This window comes from Scyliorhinus torazame, chromosome 1, assembly GCF_047496885.1.
Source record: "Scyliorhinus torazame isolate Kashiwa2021f chromosome 1, sScyTor2.1, whole genome shotgun sequence".
Taxonomy (NCBI): Eukaryota; Metazoa; Chordata; class Chondrichthyes; order Carcharhiniformes; family Scyliorhinidae; genus Scyliorhinus; species Scyliorhinus torazame.
In genome coordinates, this window is record NC_092707.1 from 16,883,503 (window position 1) to 16,906,771 (window position 23,269).

At 47.6% G+C, this 23,269-nt stretch overlaps 1 protein-coding gene across 4 annotated transcripts in view; it reads right to left on the reverse strand.

The window, feature by feature from the left end:
* The window catches only part of tango2 (transport and golgi organization 2 homolog (Drosophila)), a 368,109-nt gene that overhangs the window by 272,189 nt on the left and 72,651 nt on the right, over positions 1-23,269 (reverse strand). Inside the window, exon 1 of one of the 4 annotated variants that reach the window (XM_072470905.1) lies at positions 13,627-13,647. The exons of the other annotated variants lie outside the window; for them this stretch is intronic. The gene's annotated coding sequence lies outside the window, so the exon portion shown is untranslated. Of the gene's footprint in view, positions 1-13,626; positions 13,648-23,269 lie in introns of those variants that run through there. 4 annotated transcript variants of the gene reach the window in all.

The following is a 23,269-nucleotide window of genomic DNA, read 5'->3' on the forward strand; positions in this document are numbered from 1 at the left end:
AACTTTATCTTTTTTTTGTGAAGTACCGCTTTGGCCCGATTAAAGCTCGCCCTCCTTCTCGCCACCTCCGCACTCCAATCTTGATAGACGCGGATCACCGCGTTCTCCCATTTACTACACCGAGTTTTCTTCACCCATCTAAGGACCATTTCTCTATCCTTAAAACGGAGGAATCTCACCACTATGGCTCTGGGAGCTTCTCCTGCTCTCGATCCTCGCACCATAACTCGGTATGCTCCCTCCACCTCCAACGGACCCGTCGGGGCCTCCACTCCCATTAACGAGTGCAGCATCGTGCTCACATATGCCCCGACGTCCGCCCCCTCCACACCTTCAGGAAGGCCAAGAATCCTCAAGTTGTTCCTCCTTGCGTTATTTTCCAGTGCCTCCAACCTCTCCACAGATCGTTTCTGGTGTGCCTCCTGTATCTCCGACTTCACCACCAGGCCCTGTATATCGTTTTCATTCTCTGCTGCTTTCGCCTTCACGACCCGAAGCTCCTGCTCCTGGGTCTTTTGTTCCTCCTTTAGCCCTTCGATCGCCTGTAGTATCGGGGCCAACAACTCTTTCTTCATTTCCTTTTTTATCTCCTCCACGCAGCGTTTCAAAAACTCTTGTTGTTCAGGGCCCCATATGAAACTGCCACCTTCCGACGCCATCTTGGTTTCTGCTTGCCTTCCTTGCCGCTGCTCCAAAGGATCCGCTGCAATCCGGCCACTTTCCTCTCCTTTTTCCATCCGTGTCCAGGGGGAACACCCTTCTGGTTTACCGCACGGTGTTTTCAGCCATTAAAATTGCCGTTGGGGCTCCTATCAAGAGCCCAAAAGTCCGTTTCACAGGGAGCTGCCGAAACGTGCGACTCAGCTGGTCATCGCCGCACCCGGAAGTCTACCGTTTACATTCTAAGTGTCATTATTGAGGGTACCACACCCTGTAACCCTGCCTAATCTTTTTTTTGGACATTAAGGGGCAATTTATCATGGCTAATCCACTTAACCTGCATATCTTTGGACTGTGAGAGGAAACCAGAGCACCCGGAGGAAACCCACGCAGACACGGGGAAAACATGCAAACTCCACACAGTCACCCAAGGCCGGAGTTGAACCCGGTTCCCTGGCGCTGTAAGGCAGCAGTGTTGACCACTGTGCAGTAGGGCAAGGGATACAGATCCAAAGTAGTAAAAGGCAAATTTAGAATTGCTCCAGGAAATTTCCAGCTAAAATCATGGAAGGTAAGAACCCAAACCAAGAAACTGAATGCGACAAGATATTTGGAGATGGTGGGAGTGGGGAACGGTGGGTATGCATCTATCTGTATAAATTAAATAGATGGGTGTTTCAAGTATAAGGACAGTAGTCTCCTTCAGTATCTGTTTCTATGAGAGGGTTTATTGAACTGATCAAGATGTCTGCCTTCCGAGGAAGCCTCATGGCACAATCACATGACTACAGAAAGCCAGGAGTGTCAATCAGGCTGGTTACATTTTAAAACCAAACAATGGGCATATTGACCTTCCTTCTATCATTATCATATGATCCTATGAATCATCTATCAGAGCTAATGTGATATCTAACAGAAGCCTTTTTAAAAAGCGGCTGCTATAACTGTATCAGCTTCCTATTCAGGTACGACCTCTGAACTGAAAAGGTTTATTTTAACAGTTATCTCTTATCAGCTAATCAGACAATATGATGGCCTTGAATTTTTACAGGTGCTAGCCTGCAGATTCATTTGAACATAATGCCCAAGGATCTCATTAACTTAGCTTTCCACTGATAGTTTTTGTCAACCACAGAGATGTAGTAATTTAAGACCATAAAAAGTGACAACAGAATGACTGCTGTACCACATTCTTATTAGGAACCATGTTGATGTCTCAAAACCCCAAAGGATAACTTGAAACATTATTGGTGGTGTATTTTGGTTTAAACATAGAATTTACAATGCAGAAGGAGGCCATTTGGCCTATCGAGTCCGCACCGGAAAGCCCAACCCACCCAAGCCCACACCTCCACCCTATCCCCACAACCCAGTAACCCCACCTAACCTTTTTGAACACTATGGGCAATTTTTAGTATGGCCAATCCAGCTAACCTGCACATCTTTGGACTGCAGGAGGAAACCGGAGCACCCGGAGGGAACCCACGCAGACACGGGGAGAACGTGTAGACTCCGCATAGACAGTGACCCAAGCCGGGAATCGAACCTGGGACCCTGGAGCTGTTTAGCAACTGTGCTAACCATTGTGCTACCGTGCTGCCCATGGTAGCATAGAACAATGAACAACCCAATGAAGAACCAGTCCCGTCGATGTGTAAACAATTACTAAAGAATATTTTCTGAAGTAAAAAAAACCCAAAAGACTAATATACACTATGATGCTTAATGAAACACACCATTCCCAAAATATATCCACATTCCCTGAACTCACGGACACACCATTTTTCCAAGCAGCATTCAACTTAAATAACTCCACAGATCAAATGCAGTTCATGTTTGCCACACAATACCACTTCAGTAACCAAGACGTGGAAACTGTCTCATCTTTTTCAGCGGAGGCACAAAACTGCGTTGTTTAGAGGAGAATATCTGCAATCTGCTGTGGCTCTAAATGCTCGCTGGAATAGGCCTCAGTGACTCAGATCACAGATGGAACTGGTCTGTCTGACTGTTGGGTGGAGAACTAGTCCACCTCTCCAATGAGGGTGCGAGCAGTTATACCATTTAGTCTCTTTGATATTTCCCTCTGCGGGTTCTGTCTACCTCTCTCAAATTCCTTGCCTTCAGAAGTTATCATTTGTAAAGTCCCATTAATCTCTGATAAACAATGTTTCTAGTACTTACTAACTAGTAGAGTTGACCAGGGAGAACCGACGAATTTAAGGAGGATTAAGACAAATTTTGAATTAGTAATGGGTTGAAGGGTTTCGGAGAATGTCCAGCACAGTAGAGTTGAGGCCATGATGAGATCAGCCACGATCGTATTGAACAGTGGAGCAGGCTCGAGGCGCTAAATTGCCAACTCCTGTTCCTCGTTCTTATGTTCCAAGAAATAACTATTCTATCTAATTCCACTTCCAGCTCTTGATCTGTAGCTCCGTAGGTAACAACACCTCAAGCACAAATCTGGTGCTCTTGATTAACAAGGGAATCAGGGGTTTTGGGGAGAAGGCAGGGGAATGGGGGTGAGGAACATTTCAGCCATGATTGAATGACAGAGTGGACTTGATGGACCGAATGGCCTAATTCTGCTCCTATATGTCTTGTAGCCTTATAGGGCATTGGTGAGGCTACACCTGGAGTATTGTGCAGTTTTGGTGTCCTCATCTGAAAAAGGGGCCTGGCTTCTCCAAACGGACGTCAACGGGCCTCTTGGCCCAGCGATTCAGTGGGCCACAGGGGGCCAACACAGCGGCGGAGTACTGCACGCTGCTCCGGCACCGATACGCGGCCCTGCACTGCTGGTGCGGGTCCGCGCATGCGTGTGGTGGCCGCTTCCACACCGGCGTATGCACGCGGTGGCCGTTTCCATGCCGGCGCTGTGCAACATGGCGGAGTCACACAGCGGGCCCGCATGGAAGGAGGTAGGCCCCCTCCAGATCGCGCACGCCTGCCGATTGATAGCCCCGATTGCGGGGCCGGCGTGCAGGAACCCCCCCCCCCCCCGCGGGAGTCTGATCCCCCGCCCGCCCAACTGGACGGCCACCGCGGTCGCGGGTCAGAGCTCCCGCCAGGTGATATCAGGTTGGAACCACGGTGGCGGAACTCAGCCAATTGACCGTGGAGAATCGCTGCCGAGGGCGTTTGCAACATCCCCCGACCGGCGCCGCGTCAACTGCGCGCGCGAGTGCCGCTGATTCCCAGCGTCGGAGCGGCGTGGCGGGAATTTCCGGCGTCATTGCCGATTCTCCGACACGGTACGGGCTAAGAGAATCCCGGCCAGGATATTCTTGTTATGGAAGCAGTGCAGCGAAGGTTTGCCAGGCTGATTCCTGGGTTGGCAGGACTGTCATATGAGGAGAGACTAAACCGTTTAGGATTATATTGATTGGAGTTTAGACGAATGAGAGGGGATCGCATAGAAACTCATAAAATGCTGACAGGATTAGACAGGGTAGATTCAGAAAGAATGTTCCCGGTGGTTGGGGGGTCATAGTTTGAGGGTAAGGGGTAAACCTTTCAGGACTGAGGTGAGGAGAAATTTCTTCACCCAGTGAGTGGTGAATCTGTGGAATTCGCTGCCACAGAAAGTAGTTGAGGTCAAACTGTTGTGTAATTTCAAGAAGGAATTAGATATAGCTCTTGGGGCTAAAGGGATCAAGGCATATGTGGGAAAGATGGGATCAGGGTATTGAACTTGATGATCAGCCATGATCATAATAAATGGATGAGGGACTTCCGGGTGCGGCGATGACCAGCTGAGTCGCACGTTTCGGCAGCTCCCTGTGAAACGGACTTTTGGGCTCTTGATAGGAGCCCCAACGACAATTTTGACGGCTAAGAACACTGTGCGGTAAACCAGAAGGGAATCCCCCCTGGATACGGATGGAAAAAGGAGGAGATAGTGGCCAGATTGCAGTGGATCCTTCAGAACAGCGGCAAGGAAGGCAAGCAAAAACCAAGATGGCGTCGGAAGGTGGCAGTTTAACATGGGGCCCTGAACAACAAGAGTTCTTGAAATGCTGTGTGGAAGAGATCAAAAAGGAAATGAAGAAAGAGCTGTTGGCCCCGATACTACAGGCGATCGAAGGGCTAAAGGAGGAACAAAAGGCCCAGGAGCGGGAGCTTCGGGTCGTGAAGGCAAAGGCAGCCGAGAATGAGGACGATATACAGGGCCTGGTGGTGAAGACGGAGACGCAGGAGGCACATCAGAAACGATGTGTGGAAAGGTTGGAGGCACTGGAAAACAACGCAAGGAGGAACAACCTGAGGATTCTTGGTCTTCCTGAAGGTGTGGAGGGAGCGGACGTCAGGGCATATGTGAGCACGATGCTGCACTCGTTAATGGGAGCGGAGGCCCCAGCGGGTCCGTTGGAGGTGGAGGGAGCATACCGAGTGATGGCGCGAGGGCCGAGAGCAGGAGAAATTCCCAGAGCCATAGTGGTGAGATTCCTCCGTTTTAAGGATAGAGAAATGGTCCTTAGATGGGCGAAGAAAACTCGGAGCAGTAAATGGGAGAACGCGGTGATCCGCGTTTATCAAGACTGGAGTGCGGAGGTGGCGAGAAGGAGGGCGAGCTTTAATCGGGCCAAGGCGGTGCTTCATAAAAAGAAGATAAAATTTGGAATGCTGCAACCGGCAAGACTGTGGGTCACATATCGAGGGAGGCACCACTACTTTGAGACGGCGGATGAAGCGTGGACTTTTATTGTGGAAGAAAAACTGGAATGAGCGGGTTATTAAAAAGAACGTTCGAACAAAGTGGTGGGGCGAATGTGGGGGGCAAAGAGGGGTTTTATGTACTAATCCTGCGATGTGGTAACTTTTCTCTCTCCCACAGGTGGTGATGGGGGGAGGAGGGGAGGTGGAGGAGATGGGGCGTTGGCCATTGGGGGCGGGGCCAAGGGAGAAGCGCGGGCTTGGTTCCCGCGCTATGATAATCATGGCGGGAATAGAGAAGCAGGAAGGAGGGGGCGTCGCACGGTGCGTGCCGAGGTCACGGGGGGAAGCCGAGGTCAGCCAGAGTTTGCTGACTTCTGGGAGCAACATGGGGGGAGTAATTACGCTAGCGGGGGATCTAGCGCGGGGGGTGGGAGGGGGGAATTACTGGGTTGCTGCTGCTGGGGAGAGGGGGGAGCTGGTATGGGAGAGGATGGGCGGGGGGGCACCGCCTGGGGGAGATACAGCTGCGTGGGAACCGGGTGAGGAGCTGGAAAAAGGTGATGGCTAATCGACAAGGGGGGGGGGTAGGAAGCCCCCCAACTCGGCTGATCACGTGGTACGTGAGAGGGCTGAACGGGCCGATAAAGAGGGCACGGGTACTCGCACACCTTAAGAAACTTAAGGCAGATGTGGTTATGTTACAGGAAACGCACCTGAAACTGATAGACCAGGTTAGGCTACGCAAAGGATGGGTGGGGCAGGTGTTCCATTCGGGGCTAGATGCGAAAAACAGGGGGGTGGCTATATTAGTGGGGAAGCGGGTAATGTTCGAGGCAAAGACTATAGTGGCGGATAACGGGGGCAGATACGTGATGGTGAGTGGCAAACTACAGGGGGAGACGGTGGTTTTGGTAAACGTATATGCCCCGAACTGGGATGATGCCAATTTTATGAGGCGGATGCTAGGACGCATTCCGGACCTAGAGATGGGAAAGCTGATAATGGGGGGAGATTTTAATACGGTGTTGGAACCAGGGCTGGATAGGTCGAAGTCCAGGACTGGAAGGAGGCCGGCAGCAGCCAAGGTACTTAAAGATTTTATGGAGCAGATGGGAGGTGTAGACCCGTGGAGATTTAGCAGACCTAGGAGTAAGGAGTTCTCGTTTTTCTCCTATGTCCATAAAGTCTACTCGCGAATAGACTTTTTTGTGCTGGGTAGGGCATTGATCCCGAAGGTGAGGGGAACGGAGTATACGGCTATAGCCATTTCGGATCACGCTCCACACTGGGTGGACTTGGAGATAGGGGAGGAAACAGGAGGGCGCCCACCCTGGAGAATGGGCATGGGACTAATGGCAGATGAGGGGGTGTGTCTAAGGGTGAGGGGGTGCATTGAAAAGTACTTGGAACTCAATGATAATGGGGAGGTCCAGGTGGGAGTGGTCTGGGAGGCGTTGAAGGCGGTGGTTAGAGGGGAGCTGATATCAATAAGGGCACATAAAGGGAAGCAGGAGAGTAAGGAACGGGAGCGGTTGCTGCAAGAACTTTTGAGGGTGGACAGACAATATGCGGAAGCACCGGAGGAGGGACTGTACAGGGAAAGGCAAAGGCTACATGTAGAATTTGACTTGCTGACTACAGGCACTGCAGAGGCACAATGGAGGAAGGCACAGGGTGTACAGTACGAATATGGGGAGAAGGCGAGCAGGTTGCTGGCACACCAATTGAGGAAAAGGGGAGCAGCGAGGGAAATAGGGGAAGTGAGGGATGAGGAAGGAGAGATGGAGCGGGGAGCGGAGAGAGTGAATGGAGTGTTCAAGACATGTTATAAAAAATTATATGAAGCTCAACCCCCGGATGGGAGGGAGAGAATGATGGGCTTCTTGGATCGGCTGGAATTTCCCAAGGTGGAAGAGCAGGAAAGGGTGGGACTGGGAGCACAGATCGAGGTAGAAGAAGTGGTGAAAGGAATTAGGAGCATGCAGGCGGGAAAGGCCCCGGGACCGGATGGATTCCCAGTCGAATTCTATAGAAAATATGTGGACTTGCTCGCCCCGGTACTGACGAGGACCTTTAATGAGGCAAAGGAAAGGGGACAACTGCCCCCGACTATGTCTGAAGCAACGATATCGCTTCTCTTAAAGAAGGAAAAGGACCCGCTACAATGCGGGTCCTATAGACCTATTTCCCTCCTAAATGTAGATGCCAAGGTCCTGGCCAAGGTAATGGCAATGAGAATAGAGGAATGTGTCCCGGGGGTGGTCCACGAGGACCAAACTGGGTTTGTGAAGGGGAGACAGCTGAACACGAATATACGGAGGTTGTTAGGGGTAATGATGATGGCCCCACCAGAGGGAGAAACGGAGATAGTAGTGGCGATGGATGCCGAGAAAGCATTTGATAGAGTGGAGTGGGATTATTTGTGGGAGGTGTTGAGGAGATTTGGTTTTGGAGAGGGGTATGTTAGATGGGTGCAGCTGTTGTATAGGGCCCCAGTGGCGAGCGTGGTCACGAATGGACGGGGATCTGCATATTTTCGGCTCCATAGAGGGACAAGGCAGGGATGCCCTCTGTCCCCATTATTGTTTGCACTGCCGATTGAGCCCCTGGCGATAGCGTTGAGGGGTTCCAAGAAGTGGAGGGGAATACTTAGGGGAGGAGAAGAGCACCGGGTATCTTTGTATGCGGACGATTTGCTACTATACATGGCGGACCCGGCGGAGGGGATGCCAGAAATAATGCGGATACTTGGGGAGTTTGGGGATTTTTCAGGGTATAAATTGAACATGGGGAAAAGTGAGTTGTTTGTGGTGCATCCAGGGGAGCAGAGTAGAGAAATAGAGGACCTACCGTTGAGGAAGGTAACAAGGGACTTTCGTTACCTGGGGATCCAGATAGCTAAGAATTGGGGCACATTGCATAGGTTAAATTTAACGCGGTTGGTGGAACAGATGGAGGAGGATTTCAAGAGATGGGATATGGTATCCCTGTCAATGGCAGGGAGGGTGCAGGCGGTTAAGATGGTGGTCCTCCCGAGATTCCTCTTTGTGTTTCAGTGCCTCCCGGTGGTGATCACGAAGGCTTTTTTTAAAAGGATTGAAAAGAGCATCATGGGTTTTGTGTGGGCCGGGAAGACACCGAGAGTGGGGAAGGGATTCTTACAGCGTAGCAGGGATAGGGGGGGCTGGCACTACCGAGCCTAAGTGAGTATTATTGGGCCGCTAATATTTCAATGGTGAGTAAGTGGATGGGAGAGGAGGAGGGAGCGGCGTGGAAGAGATTAGAGAGGGCGTCCTGTAGGGGGACTAGCCTACAGGCTATGGTGACAGCCCCATTGCCGTTCTCACCGAGGAACTACACCACAAGCCCGGTGGTGGTGGCTACACTGAAGATTTGGGGACAGTGGAGACGGCATAGGGGAAAGACTGGAGCCTTGGGGGGGTCCCCGATAAGAAACAATCATAGGTTTGCCCCGGGGGGAATGGATGGGGGATATGGAATGTGGCAAAGAGCAGGAATAACGCAACTGAAAGATCTGTTTGTGGATGGGAAGTTCGCGAGTCTGGGAGCGCTGACCGAGAAATATGGGTTGCCCCAAGGGAATGCATTCAGGTATATGCAACTGAGGGCTTTTGCGAGGCAACAGGTGAGGGAATTCCCGCAGCTCCCAACACAAGAGGTGCAGGACAGAGTGATCTCAAAGACATGGGTGGGGGATGGTAAGGTGTCAGATATATATAGGGAAATGAGGGACGAAGGGGAGACTATGGTAGATGAACTAAAAGGGAAATGGGAAGAAGAGCTGGGGGAGGAGATCGAGGAGGGGCTGTGGGCAGATGCCCTAAGCAGGGTAAACCCGTCGTCCTCGTGTGCCAGGCTAAGCCTGATTCAGTTTAAGGTATTACACAGGGCACATATGACTGGAGCACAGCTCAGTAAATTTTTTGGGGTGGAGGATAGGTGTGCGAGGTGCTCGAGAAGCCCAGCGAATCATACCCATATGTTTTGGTCATGCCCGGCACTACAGGGGTTTTGGATGGGGGTGACAAAGGTGCTTTCAAAAGTAGTAGGAGTCCGGGTCGAACCAAGCTGGGGGTTGGCTATATTTGGGGTTGCACAAGAGCCGGGAGTGCAGGAGGCGAGAGAGGCCGATGTTTTGGCCTTTGCGTCCCTAGTAGCCTGGCGCAGGATATTGCTAATGTGGAAAGAAGCCAAGCCCCGGGGGTGGAGACCTGGATAAATGACATGGCGGGGTTTATAAAGCTAGAGCGGATTAAGTTCGTCCTAAGGGGGTCGGCTCAAGGGTTCACCAGGCGGTGGCAACCGTTCGTCGAGTACCTCGCAGAAAGATAGACGGAATGGGAAAAAGAAGGCAGCAGCAGCAACCCAGGATCGGCAGCGGGGGGGGGGGGGGGGGGGGGGGGGCCCAGGAGCCAGAAGGACTCTCAGGGTTGTTAATATATACTGTATAGTATGTATAGGTCGTTGCTACAGATAATTATATATTGGACTGTTAAATTATATTTTTGGAGAGTGTTACTTGTGACAAGGCAGTTGCCAATTAGGGCTAGTTTTCATTTTTGTTATTTATTATTTATTCATTTTTTGTTTATAAAATAGGTCATTGTTATTTGTGTTGTTATAATATTGTGTAAAGGATGCACAATGTACTGTGTTGGTTGACCAAAAATTTTCAATAAAATATTTAATTAAAAAAAAAAAAAAATGGATGAGCAGGCTCGAAGGGCCTCTTGCTTCTATTTTCTACGTAGGTTTCTGATCTGGCCATTCATACCTCATGGCTCTAGATTCCTGTTAATCTTGTTATTGGCAAATCGCATTTCATTATTCCTCGAGATGCCTGCTAGTCTTGTTACTTGTCTGTTATTTTATTTTCATCTCAAGCTCACTGTTAATCTTGTTACCTTCCCACATTCCTGACACACACTTCAGAAAGTAATTAAAAGGTACAACGTTAAAATAGATGCTGAAAGGGGCAACATGGTGGCACAGTGGCTAGCACTGCCGCCTCACGTTGCCAAAGTCCCAGGTTTGATCCCGGCCCTGGGTCACGGTCTGTGTGGAGTTTGCACATTCTCACAGTGTTTGCGTGGGTTTCGCCCCCACAACCCAAAGGTGTGCAGGGTAGGTGGATTGGCCACGCTAAATTGCCCCTTAATTGAAAAACATGAATTTGGTATTCCAAATTTATAAAAAATAATAATCAAAAAAAAAATAGACGTTGAACAAGGAAATCAGAGGGACAACATATTTGCAAATCTGATGGCAGATGCAGTTCTGCATAAGGTGAGCAATACAAAGTGACAAGATTGGGAATAAAGCAGAGAGAAAATACGCAAATGACGACTTCGGCATGTTGCTCAGAAAAACTGTGTGGCCTTCAGCCTTGGCTGTTCACCCGGCTATACCCGAATGGGACCATCTCTGTTTACCCATACATGTCTTACTCTCTTGGGGGTTACTCACTTGAATTTCAAATATCTGTGGGGGGGGGGGGGGGGGGGGGGGGGGATGTGGAAAAATTCTAAAGTCTACCTGTTGTTTACACCTGCAGGGAAGCAGTGTCATCTTTATAAATTTAATTACGCAAAAGTAAAGTATTTGTCATTTAGCAATGGGGCTGGCATGGCAGTGTTCTGTATTTAAGTGTGATCTTTAAGGTCCACAAAAGAAACTTGGGAATGCCTGGATTATAGTGTCTGGCCCTGTTACTCAGATACTAAATTCACTAATTTTATCTGTGAATTCACCATGAACAAGTAACTGAGTGACATAATTTCTAACCATGAAATTGGTGAGCTCAATGCATTCAGAACCATTAGGGGATGGGTATCTGGAATTTGGCTAGGACTCAAAATTTGAAGTGAACTGAACCAGAACTTGGGCCTTTCACTCTAACTTCAATTCTAAAAAGACAAAAGCACAGATGATCTGAAATACAAAAAGTACAGCTTTGGCTATCCACAGGCTGCAGATCTGAATGCTCATTGGAAACAAGCACAGGCCTACTGCTGTTCAGATGTGTCCTGATCTTTACTGTAACAAAGAAACAGCATACTAGGCAAATGAATACTATTCCTTAGACATTGGCCCTACACAGAGCGAAAGTAGATGGAGCATGAGATTGAACAAAATTAATGAATAACTGAAAGCAACTGCAAGGCATTAATCTAAATAAGAGGGGTAGATGTTGTTCGAAGCAAAACTTGTGTTGTTCGGAACCGCAATGTGAACTTCTAAATTACATTAAAGCCGTGAAACTATTGTTTGGTATTATTACTTTTTAAGAATATAGATGGTCTTGTCTGGATGTGGGACAGAAATTTATTTGATGCCAGTTTTTTTTAGCACTTACAAACCGCAGGAAGGCCAACTGCCAGTGCATTCCAGAGCCTTTACAAGCGTTGTTCAAGCATGTTAATGACTCTGACATCTTTTACTGCTGATTTAACATGTAATTCTCTGTCCAATGTATACAGAAAACTTTCAAAGAGCTAGTGTCTTCCTGAAAAAATATTGTGCAAATCTTTCATTACCTGGGAACTAAAAGCCAGAATAGTGCATATTTCTCCTCATAATGATGCACCCAAGTAACACAGCACTGATGATTTACATAATTTCCCCAATCTATATTCGTACTAAATTTTTGTCAGCCTTATACCTTGTATAAAAGCCTTTCCACATCTGTCCAAGTTTCTGCCATCATGGGCCATAGATACTTGCCATGGATTCTGTATGCCACATATGAAATCATGGTTGTTAATTTCAACCGGGTAATACCAACAAAGTTTGGTGTTTTGATGTATGATTTACCCACAAAAGCTAACAAATTGTAAACAGAAAAAAATTGGTTAAGGAGGCCATTTGACCCCTTGTGTCTGTGCTCAATGAAAAAGAGCAACCCAGCTTAATCTCACCTTCCAGATCTTGTCCTGTCGGTTACGGCACCTCAAGTGCATATCCAAATGATTTTAAAATGTGATGCAAGTTTCCGCTACTACCACCCTTTCAGGCAGTGAGTTCCAGACTCAAACCACCCTTTCGGTGAAAACATTCCTTAATGCCCCTCCATCCTTCTACCAAGAAAACAACTACATTTGGCGGTCAAATGGCCGACTTCTCCTAATTCGAAGGTCTGTACCCAATTTGCAGAGCTATGGAGAAAGAACACGAAAGCAGGACTAATTGGGTAACCTTTTCAAAGAGCCAACACAATCACAATGGGCTGAATGGTCTCCATCTGTGCAGTATGGTTCTATGCTGAGTGACAATTGGACTGTGTTGGCAGAGTAGTCTACGTTTGAAGAGTTGGACCATTGAGGCTGACTGACTGCATACAGGTCTGTGGACTATAATGCACTGCATTACTCATAACTTGAAAAAAAAATGTGTGAAGAGTTTTCTTAGCATGATTCAAAACTTACTCCATAAATAAAAGTAAAGGAACTTAAACCTGTCTTGTGGATCATTATTTTCACCAATGCGGCAAAACTGGAAGGAACAAATCTGCTTCAAGTCACAATCCTACAGAATCGACAGATGGTCAATCGTGTTACGACGTTCTCATGAATGTAAACTTTAATCTACAAGTCCCTCGGGCTATCTTCATAATTTATAGTGACAGGATAAGCCATTGATGAGGGGGCTTCACTTCACAATTAGGTGACCCAATTTGTGTAAAATGGTTGCCCGTGACCTTCTTCAAGGCTGCATAGTTTGAGTTTAAAAATGAATCATTCTTTCCTGATGGATTTCAATGGGAATTGCCTGCGGAACTGTGCTCTGGCTAAAACAGAAATATTGCACTGCTGGTTCATGAAAGGATGGAGTCCAGCCAAAGGCAAGCCGTGCCCTCTAAGATAAAAGGGCAAAGACAGTCTGTTACAAGTGCAGTAGAAGCATATGTGGAAACCATGAGTGTATCGTATATATAAGCACTTAGTGATTCAAGGCATCAAAAATCACATTGGTAAAATTTTATAAACACACTGCAATTAGAGTGAGATAAAAGCATTTCACTTTATACAGGAGCTGTGTTTTCAAAAGGTTAAATAAGCTATGGTAGCTTATATTTGTCAGAAAACATAACACAGCTCACTCCTGTCACTGAACACACTGGGCCTGTAACTCCAATGATTACAATCCTGCCAGTGAGATTGGGAGGTTGCCAACTTGAAGTCCTCCAGTGCTTAATCTACCAGAGCATCTGTAGCTCTTCTGATCATACATTCAGATATATTTTGTATATATATGTATTCGGATTATATGGATGGCATCAGGTACCCGGGATCGATTCACTGTCTGTGTGGAGTCTGCACGTTCTCCCCTTGTCTGCGTGGATTTCCTCCAGGTGCTCCGATTTCCTCCCGAAAGATGTGCTAATTAGGTGAATTAGACATTCTGAAATCTCCCTCAGTGTACCCGAACAGGCGCCGGAGTGTGGCGACTAGGGGATTTTCACAATAACTTCATTGCAGATTAATGGAGGTCTACTTGCGACACGAATAAAGATTATTATTTCATTGCTAATTCTGCATCAGCTGAAGCTGTACTTTAATTTCATCTATTACGTCATGATTAATTTTGGAATTTGCTACATTACAACTGAAAACAAAACCACAGAACTATTTCCTTGGTTTGCCTCTGGCTTTAAAAAGATTCTCCAGCTCAGCCACAGCCAGCTGATGTTATCGTCTCTGCCCAGGTTTAGCTCAAACCTTTAGAGAGGAATGTTGAAAGTTACAACAGCAGTCCTGATAATAATCGTTATTTGTGTCACAAGTAGGCTTACATTAACACTGCAATGAAGTTACTGTGAAAATCCCCCCGTGTCCACACTCCGATCGATGCCTGTTCGGATACACGGAGGGAGAATTCAGAATGTCCAATTCACCTAACAAGCACATCTTGCAGGACTTGTGGGAGGAAACAGGAGCGCCCGGAGGAAACCCACGCAGGGAGAACGTGATCAAAAGCATGATTGTGTCACCTGGAAAATATTAAGTGATACAGATCTCAGAGATGTGCAACTTTAATTGATCTCGGTTAAGGTAGCAGGGAGGGCACCGCAAATGACTTTACTCAGCAAGACAGAAGAGAAGACATGGGAAAGTGGCTTTGGCCTTGGTTTCCCATTTTGTCCAATAACTCATGGTGGAATGTTTAGCACAGGGCTAAATCGCTGGCTTTGAAAGCAAACCAAGGCAGGCCAGCAGCACGGTTCGATTCCTGGAACAGCCTCCCCGAACAGGCTCCGGAATGTGGCGACTAGGGGCTTTTCACATTTGAAGCCTACTTGTGACAATAAGCGATTTTCATTTCATTTCAATGTGAGTCGGGTGAGACTTGGCTGGAATATTTGCTCTCCCATTTCCCCTACTTGAGTAGTCTATCCAGGTGTACACAAAGCACGGTATTTAGGTGGATGTCCTCATAAAGATAAGTATGCACGAGGAAGGCCTTTGGCATGGTCACGCACCTCCACTGGGTGAGAAATACTGAGAAGCCTTGGCAAATAAATTAGGAGGTTTTTTTCACACAAGTTGGTGGAAGCAAGTTTCATCAATAGCTTTCAAAAGAGAACTGGAGATGTACTTGAAGAGGATAAAGCTGCAGGGCTCTAGAGGAGGAGTGGGGCTAATTTAAAATCTCAAAGAGGCGGTGCAGGTATGATGGACCATGGGCAACACGGTGGCGCAGTGGTTAGCACTGCTGCCTCACGGCACCGAGGTCCCAGGTTCGATCCCAGCTCTGGGTGGAGTTTGTACATTCTCCCAGAATTTGTGTGGGTTTCGCCCCCCACTACCCAAAAGATGTGCAGGGTAGGTGGATTGGCCACACTAAATTGGGAGAAATGAATTGGGTACTCCAAAATTTAAAAAAAACCAAATATGATGGACCAGATGGTATCCTCCCGTGTTGTAAGATTCTATGATATGTAACCCGTTGACTGGAAACAGTACATCTCACTCCAGGCAGCGCAAAGCAGTCTTCCATTCTTTTTAATGGCGGGAAGAGACGCTATTGATTCAATGTTTTCAGTAGGTCGCATGTGCGCACAGCCAGGCAAAAGCCTGGAAGGCACTGCGCAGGCTTTCACAAATTGTCCCTTTGCCGATGTGGTAAACACCACTCGTGATATATTGTATGCATTATGGCACTGCCTGTGTATTAAAGGTACTACGGTAAATCCCAGCCTGCTGGCTCCTCCCAGCAGGCAGCATAGAAAGGTGTGTGCTCTCCTGCGCTGTTCCCATTCTGGTTCCAGCTGCAGGAGGCACAACATCTTGTGCAATAAAGCCTCGATTGTTTCACCGTTCTCGTCTCGTGGTAATTGACGGTACATCAGCCGACACCACACGTACACAACCACGCAAAAGAAATTCGAGATACTGCTCATTCAAATGAACAGGCTGTGCACAACAAAAACATTTAGAGGGGACACTGGTTACCTTCTCTGTTACTTAGCTGACTTGGAAATCTATTATGTTACCTTTCTTCCCCCTTATTTTTCCTTTCCTTTTAAAAATTGATAACTTGAAAAATGTAGTTAGATTTTGAGAGTAAATTTTGGCCTCAAACTAGAGTAAATTACCTACTCATTCTACTGAATTGTGATTCATATTCTCAACCAACATGTCATCTTGCCAGCTGCTTGAATATTTCTTAAATAATGGGCATGATTTAACCACCGTGTTGCACCTGTGAATCTGGGTGCGCCTGGTGAACAGCGGGAAAGGCGAAAACAGAGATCTGCCACGGGCAAAAATCAGTTTGCCAACTATCTGGCCCACACCCGATCTCGTCCAAATATGGCATGCGTAGCACTAACCCCAATTAGCACCAATTTCCATCTCATTAGCAAAATTGAAGTCAGATTTCATGGCATCCCGGGAATTAGCCGGCTCCCCAGCAAGAAACCATGCCGGCATCATTTAGTACTCCGTTTTTTAAAACGTGAAGTTGGTTCAATGGCGACTGAGGGATCTGCGGAGGAGAGGAGTCATTTCCATTTTTGAATATGCAGCTCCAGTGCACCGGAGCTGCTGCCCCAGTGCTCAGCGGGTGTGGGCAGGGAGGCCCCAAAGTGGGGAGGTTGGGCTTGTTCAGAGGGCTGAATCATTCCAGGTCGGGGGTCATCCCTGGGCGTGCGCTGCAGTGTATTCCTCAGAGGGTCTCCCACTTTGTGGTGGTCTGCTGTGCCCTCCACATGCTGGAGGAGGGGGGACATGAAGCCTCGTCTGCGAAGGGTGAAGAGGCTTACCAGGGTGGAAGAGCCCAGAAAGGAGGCGGAAGATGGTATACTGGCGGCAGCAAGGGTCCAGCATGCCCGGAGGACCAAGAAGGTCCTCATACTCGCGAATTCTCATAAGTCGATGCTTTGTCTGTCAGCTCACCCTCTCCCCTCGTTCCCCCCGACTACCGCATTCCACCCTCCGAGGATCTGTGTTACAGCTCCCCAGGGTGATGGGCCTGTGTTGGCATAGACAGCGGGTCAATATGTAAGGCAGGAGAATGATGATCACTCGCTGTGAGGTAAAAAGCACTGGTGCTTCTCAATTTATGCCATAGTTTGACTGCTGGCTTTCCGCTGACACCGTGCTCACACCCATCTTCTGAAAGGAGTCTGCATCGGGGCGTTAGATCTTGGATAATTGAGCCCGGATGGGGAAGCGGAGGGCAACAGGGGATGGAGGTGCAGGCACATCCGCTGTGAAGATTAACATGTCAGAGCTGCAAATATATCAGGTGCAACATGATTTAATAGTGCACATTTTGGCATTTCCATTGCCCCTAGCATAACATGGTGACCCTCCACCACTCCCCCCCCCCGCCCAACCCCTTCGCCCAGTACGCACTCAGTGGTCCTCAAATCAGGTTGATCTTACATGGTCTAATGCTATGTCTAGGTGTGTCCCAGGATGCACATCTGTGATGTGAGAGTGCCTTTAAGAAATGGGTGTTTAAGAAATGTAGCTTTGAGAAATGAGTGTTTATCAGTGACGTCAGAGTGTGGATGGAGCTGGTCTGCCCGTCAGCTTTTTACTTTCATTTTAGGCTGTTTGCTGCAGGGTGTGTTTTAATTTAGTTTTCAGTGTTGGAGCTGAAGCCAGACAGAGCAGGTGCACCGTTGATCTCTCTGCCATGAAAAGACTATCTCTTGATCACCTGGTGAATTCAGAATTATAAATGTTCTCAGTAGTGAATGTAAACCTAATGTGCTTCTGTTAAAAGGTGTTTCTTTTGTCTTTTGGATGTTGTTTGGGAAGTTATTAAGGATTACTTCGTGTTGTATTCTTTGGGGGTTGTATTTGAATTAATGGTTGCTAAGATGTTCACTGTATGTTTTAAAAGGTTTACTTGAGTTCATAGAATAAACATTGTTCTGCTTTACAAAATACTTTTCCATTTCTGCTGTACCACACCTGTAGAGTGGGTCGTGTGCTCCCCATACTACAATCTATTTAAAGTTGTGGGTCAGGTGAATTCCATGATACACTTTGGGGTTCTCTAAACCCTGGCCCAGAACAAATTGGGGGCTAGAAGGGGATAAAAGTCCATCTATTGGATTGGCTTAGTGAACTTAAAGACAGTGAGGGGTGAGCATATTGTGGTTGCTTTCTTGCATCTTTGTAGAAACTTAATGTCAGTGTCTATATGCGCGATCTTTCTGGAGATCCTTTCCACTTTGAGCCGGCAGTTTGCGGTGTCGATGGTAGCCATGATGTGGAGATGCCGACGTTGGACTGGGGTGAGCACAGTAAGAAGTCTTACAACACCAGGTTAAAGTCTGCGTTGTAGGTAGACTTGAGTGAGTTTGTGATCTGTAGCCCTTTCGGGATCTTGTCTGCTTTCTTGCATCTTTGTAGAAACTTAATGTCAGTGTCTATATGCGCGATCTTCCTGGAGATCCTCTCCACTTTGAGCCGGCAGTTTGCGGTGTCGATGGAAGCCATGATTGGAAATTACATTATTGGATTACGTGTCAAATTTTAGGGAACGATTAAATAGAGCAGGTGAATTGACTAGACAACATTTAAACATTGCACAAAATGTGATGAAACGGGTAACAGACAAGAAATCCAAAGTTCGTAGTTTTGCCTGTGGAGATAAAGTTTTAGTATTGTTACCAGTGGTAGGTGAACCTTTAAAAGCTAGGTTTTGTGGACCTTATCAGATTGAAAGGAAATTAAGTGGTAAATACACCAGATCGAAGGAAGACTCACAGAGTGTGCCATGTGAATATGCTTAAAAGGTACTTTGAAGGGGAAGGAGAGGAAAAGGAGGAGGTTTTAATGATTCTAACTCAAAGTGACGAACCAAATCCAGATGACTGTGAATTTGACATACCTCAATTTAAATTGGAAAATGAGGATGTTCTTAAAAATTGGAATAAATTGTTGAGTTACCTTCCAGAGGAAAAACAGACTGACCTGAAAGAGTAATTGCTATCACATGGGCAAGTTTGTGGAGATAAATTGGGAAGTACTAAAATGGCTATACATGATGTAGATGTGGGATCAAACAACATCCATACAGACTTAACCCTTTAAAATTGCACAGGTTGACAAAGAGATTGAGAGTTTGCTTAAAAATGACATAATTGAAGTGGGTTGCAGCCAATGGAGCTCACCCATAGTGATGGTACCAAAACCAGACGGTATCCAATGGTTGTGTGTGGACGATAGAAAGGTTAATGCAGTTACAAGAAAGGACTCTTATCCTATCCCACGTTTGGAGGTGTTATAACCTGCCTACTTACCATTGGCTGGGGACTAATGACAATCCCACAATCCTGTGGGAGTATGAGCTCCCCCAATGAGGGGGGCGGAGAAACCATTAGTAAACTCCTAGTATAAATAAAGCTGGCCAGTTCAGGAACCAGCAGGAAAGAGTGTGCAGCAAGGGAAGTTGCTGCTGCTGTTATATATATATGTTATTGTAAATAAATGTTATTACTCTGTATCCTAAAAACTCGTGCTGGATTCTTCGTGGCCCTCACAAAAGAGGATTGCAATCAGCTTTTATTTCCAAACTGGATTTACTTAAAGGTTACTGGCAGGTACCTTTATCCGAAAGGGCGAAGGAGATTTCAGCTTTTGTGACTCCAGATGGGATACACCAATTCAAAGTTATGCCATTTGGCATGAAAAACACCCCAGCCACATTTTTTTTTTTTTATAAACATTTTATTGAGGTTTTTTGGGGGGCATTGTAACAGCAGCAATATAAACAATATACATAAAAATATAAACATAGTGGAAGTACCACCTCCCTCCCCCACAGGTCCCACCATTAATTAACCCCTAAACAACTCTAACCTAACCCCCCCGCCCCCCCCGGTTCTGCTGACGATTAATTCTCTGTGAAGATGTCAATGAATGGTTGCCACCTCTGGGCGAACCCTAACAGTGACTCTCTCATGGCGAACTTAATTTTCTCCAGGCAGTGAAAGCCAGCCATGTCCGATAGCCAGGTCTCTGACTTCAGGGGCCTTGAGTCCCTCCATGCTAGTAATATCTGCCTCCGGACTACCAGGGAAGCAAAGGCCAGTCTGCCTCTTTCTCCTCCTGGATTCCCGGATACTGCGACACCCCGAAAATCGCCACCTCTGGACTCAAAGCACTCTCGTATTTATTACCTTGGACATGGCGTCGGCAAACCCCTGCCAAAATCCCCTCAGTTTTGGACATGCCCAGAACATGTGGACATGGTTCGCTGGTCCTCCCACACATTTTTCGCACCTATCCTCCACCCCAAAGAATCTGCTCATCCGGGCCACTGTCATGTGAGCCCGGTGAACGACCTTGAATTGAATCAGGCTGAGCCTGGCACAAGTTGCGGTCGCGTTGACTACTCAACGCATCTGCCTAAAGGCCCGCCTCTATCTCTCCCCCAGCTCCTCCTCCCACTTTCGCTTCAGCTCCTCGGTCTGCGTCTCCTCTGGTCCGATAAGCTCCTTATAAATGTCAGAAACGCTCCCCTCTCCTATCCATCCTCTGGAAACTACCCTGTCCTGAATCCCCCTTAGCGTCAGGAGTGGGAAGGTTGGTACCTGTCTACGCAGAAAGTGCCGCATCTGCAGATATCAAAATTAGTTTCGCCCCGCCAATTCAAACGTCTCCTCCAGTGCCCTCAGACTCGGAAAGCTCCCCTCTATAAACAAGTCCCCCATCCTCTCACTCCCCACTCTCCGCCATATTCGGAACCCCCCGTCCATCCTCCCCGGGGCAAACCTGTGATTATCACAAATTGGGGACCAGACCGATGCTCCCCCTGATCACACGTCTCCTCCATTGCCTCCAGACTCTCAAAGCCGCCACCACCACGGGGCTGGTGGGGTACCGTGCCGGCAGGAACGGCAGAGGCGCAGTTACCAGCGCTCCCAAACTTGTGCCCATGCAAGAAGCCGCCTCCAAACGCACCCATGCCAACCTCCCCCCCCCCCCCCCCCCCCCCGACCCCCCCACCCCCTTCCTAATCATGGCTATGTTAGTCCCCCAGTAATAATTGCTGAAGTTTGGCAGCGCCAGTCCTCCCTCTCCCCGACTCCGCTCCAACATTACCCTCCTCATTCGCGGGGATTTGCCCCCCCCCATACGAAGCCCGCTATAACTTTATTGACGCACTTAAAAAAGGACCGCGGAATGAAGATGGAGATACATTGAAATATAAACAGGAATCTCGGGAGGACCGTCATTTTCACCGTTTGGACTCTACCAGCTAGAGACAACGGGAGCGCGTCGCATCTCTGGAAATCATCTTTCATCTGATCCACCAACCGCGCCAAGTTCAATTTATGTAGCTGGTCCCAATGTCAAAGTCAGCATTTTCGCTTCTGTAGGAGAAAAATTCAACACACTCGTTAAGACAGAATAACAAGCTTCATTTTCGAAAACAACTGCCTGCAGTAATGGCTGAAACCTGAAGTGAGAGAGCAGTCAACAAAACTGCTCGGTCTGTCACAAGTTGGGCAGCACGGTAGCATTGTGGATAGCACAATTGCTTCACAGCTCCAGGGTCCCAGGTTCGATTCCGGCTTGGGTCACTGTCTGTGCGGAGTCTGCACATCCTCCCAGTGTGTGCGTGGGATTCCTCCGGGTGCTCCGGTTTCCTCCCACAGTCCAAAGATGTGCAGGTTAGGTGGATTGGCCATGATAAATTGCCCTTAATGTTGGGTGGGGTTATTGGGTTATGGGGATAGGGTGGAGGTGTTGACCTTGGGTAGGGTGCTCTTTCCAAGAGCCGGTGCATTCTCGATGGGTCGAATGGCCTCCTTCTGCACTGTAAATTCTATGAAATCTAAGTTCCACCATTACTGCAGGCAGTTGTTTTCGAAAATAAAGCTTGTTATTCTGTCTTAACGAGTGTGTTGAATTTTTCTACAACAGAAGCGAAAATATTGACTTTGACATTTGGCGCTGCGAGCAGTTACCAATATCCTGAGTGAATTCCGTGGGGGACTGCAGAAGTGATCGAGCCAGACCCGGAGGAAAGAGACAGATGCTGGCACAAGGTAAGATTAACCTTGGTCTCTCTCTCTCTCTCTCTCGGATTCGTGGTTCGACCCCTCATCCCTGACGGAAGTAACTAAACAGGTGACGGTGCTCGAATCTAAATTGTACTGATTAAATTGTTAGTAGAGTACTGCGGGTCAGGGACCCCAATTGTGGTTAGCTTTAGGTCAGGGACCTCTTGATTGTTTTACAGCTTTAAATTTGGGTCAGGGACCTCTATACACTTTGGGTCAGGGACCCTGCAATTTGAATTGGTACCAGGGATTTTTTTGATTACCAGGGGCACATTTTATTGACATTATGGGACAGAGTTTAGACAAAACCGGGGGCAATTCCCCTCTATTTTTCATGTGCTGTGAAAACCCTTCTCATGAACGTAATTTACGAAGATTATCTGCAGCGCTGAACAATAAATTGGGTAACGATATTTGGCCACTAGGGGGCACTTGGAACTACGATAATTGCATTTCTGCTGAGAAAATCATTTAGCAGAGAAACGCCGGTTTTAAGTGGAAGTTTTTAATCTCAGAGTGGAAGAAGTAGTCCAGTAAGCGCCACGAACAATCACTATTAATGAGTTGGAGAGATAACGCCCGTAGAAAAGGGATTGATGATTGTCCAATGATGTGGATGGTAAAGCAAAAAATTGGGAGACTTTAAAATTGGAATGTGAGCTTTGGGATAGAAAGCATAAACAACAAGGCGAAAATAAAAAATCTCCAACCAACAGGCAAAGAGGGCTAGCCCAGCAAATTAAACGAAAGGAAGATCCTCCCAGTTGCTCTGGCATGCCGATGTTTCCCTATTCAGGCGATACGGAAGAGGAGGATTTAACCCCTGGACCCCACCCTCATCCTGCACACCCTGATTCTACAATTCCACCATCCCAAGTCCAGACTCCCCCTTATGGTCCCACTGCCAATGAAACTCCTGCTAACGCATCCCCCGTAGCAACACGCACTCGGTCACATACGCAAGCCGTTAATATGGAACAACCTTTCACCTCTGTTAATCAGGCTTTTCTTGATTTATCGCTCCAACCTAAGGAGGAGGAAACCTTTCCGCCACCACCTCCCCCTGCAAATTATCCCATTAGGAGTGTTATTAACCCCCACGCTGGTGATACTGACAACCCATTCATTGAGGTGTGGCAGGCTTTTAAACCCCATGAGCTATGTTTGATCATGGCCCAATGTCCCTCCTGCAAAGAGGACCCAGAGGGGTTCACTGAGTTTTGAGGAGAATTGCGACCATGTACGGTGCTACCGCACGTGATCAATATTCTCTGATTTATTCATCCCTTCCCCCAGAATTAGGGGAAAGATGGAAAAATGAATTAGGACTTCATGGGGACATGTGGACGGCCTTCAGCGCGCACACCAAACGGAGGACGATCAGCGTACTTTAAT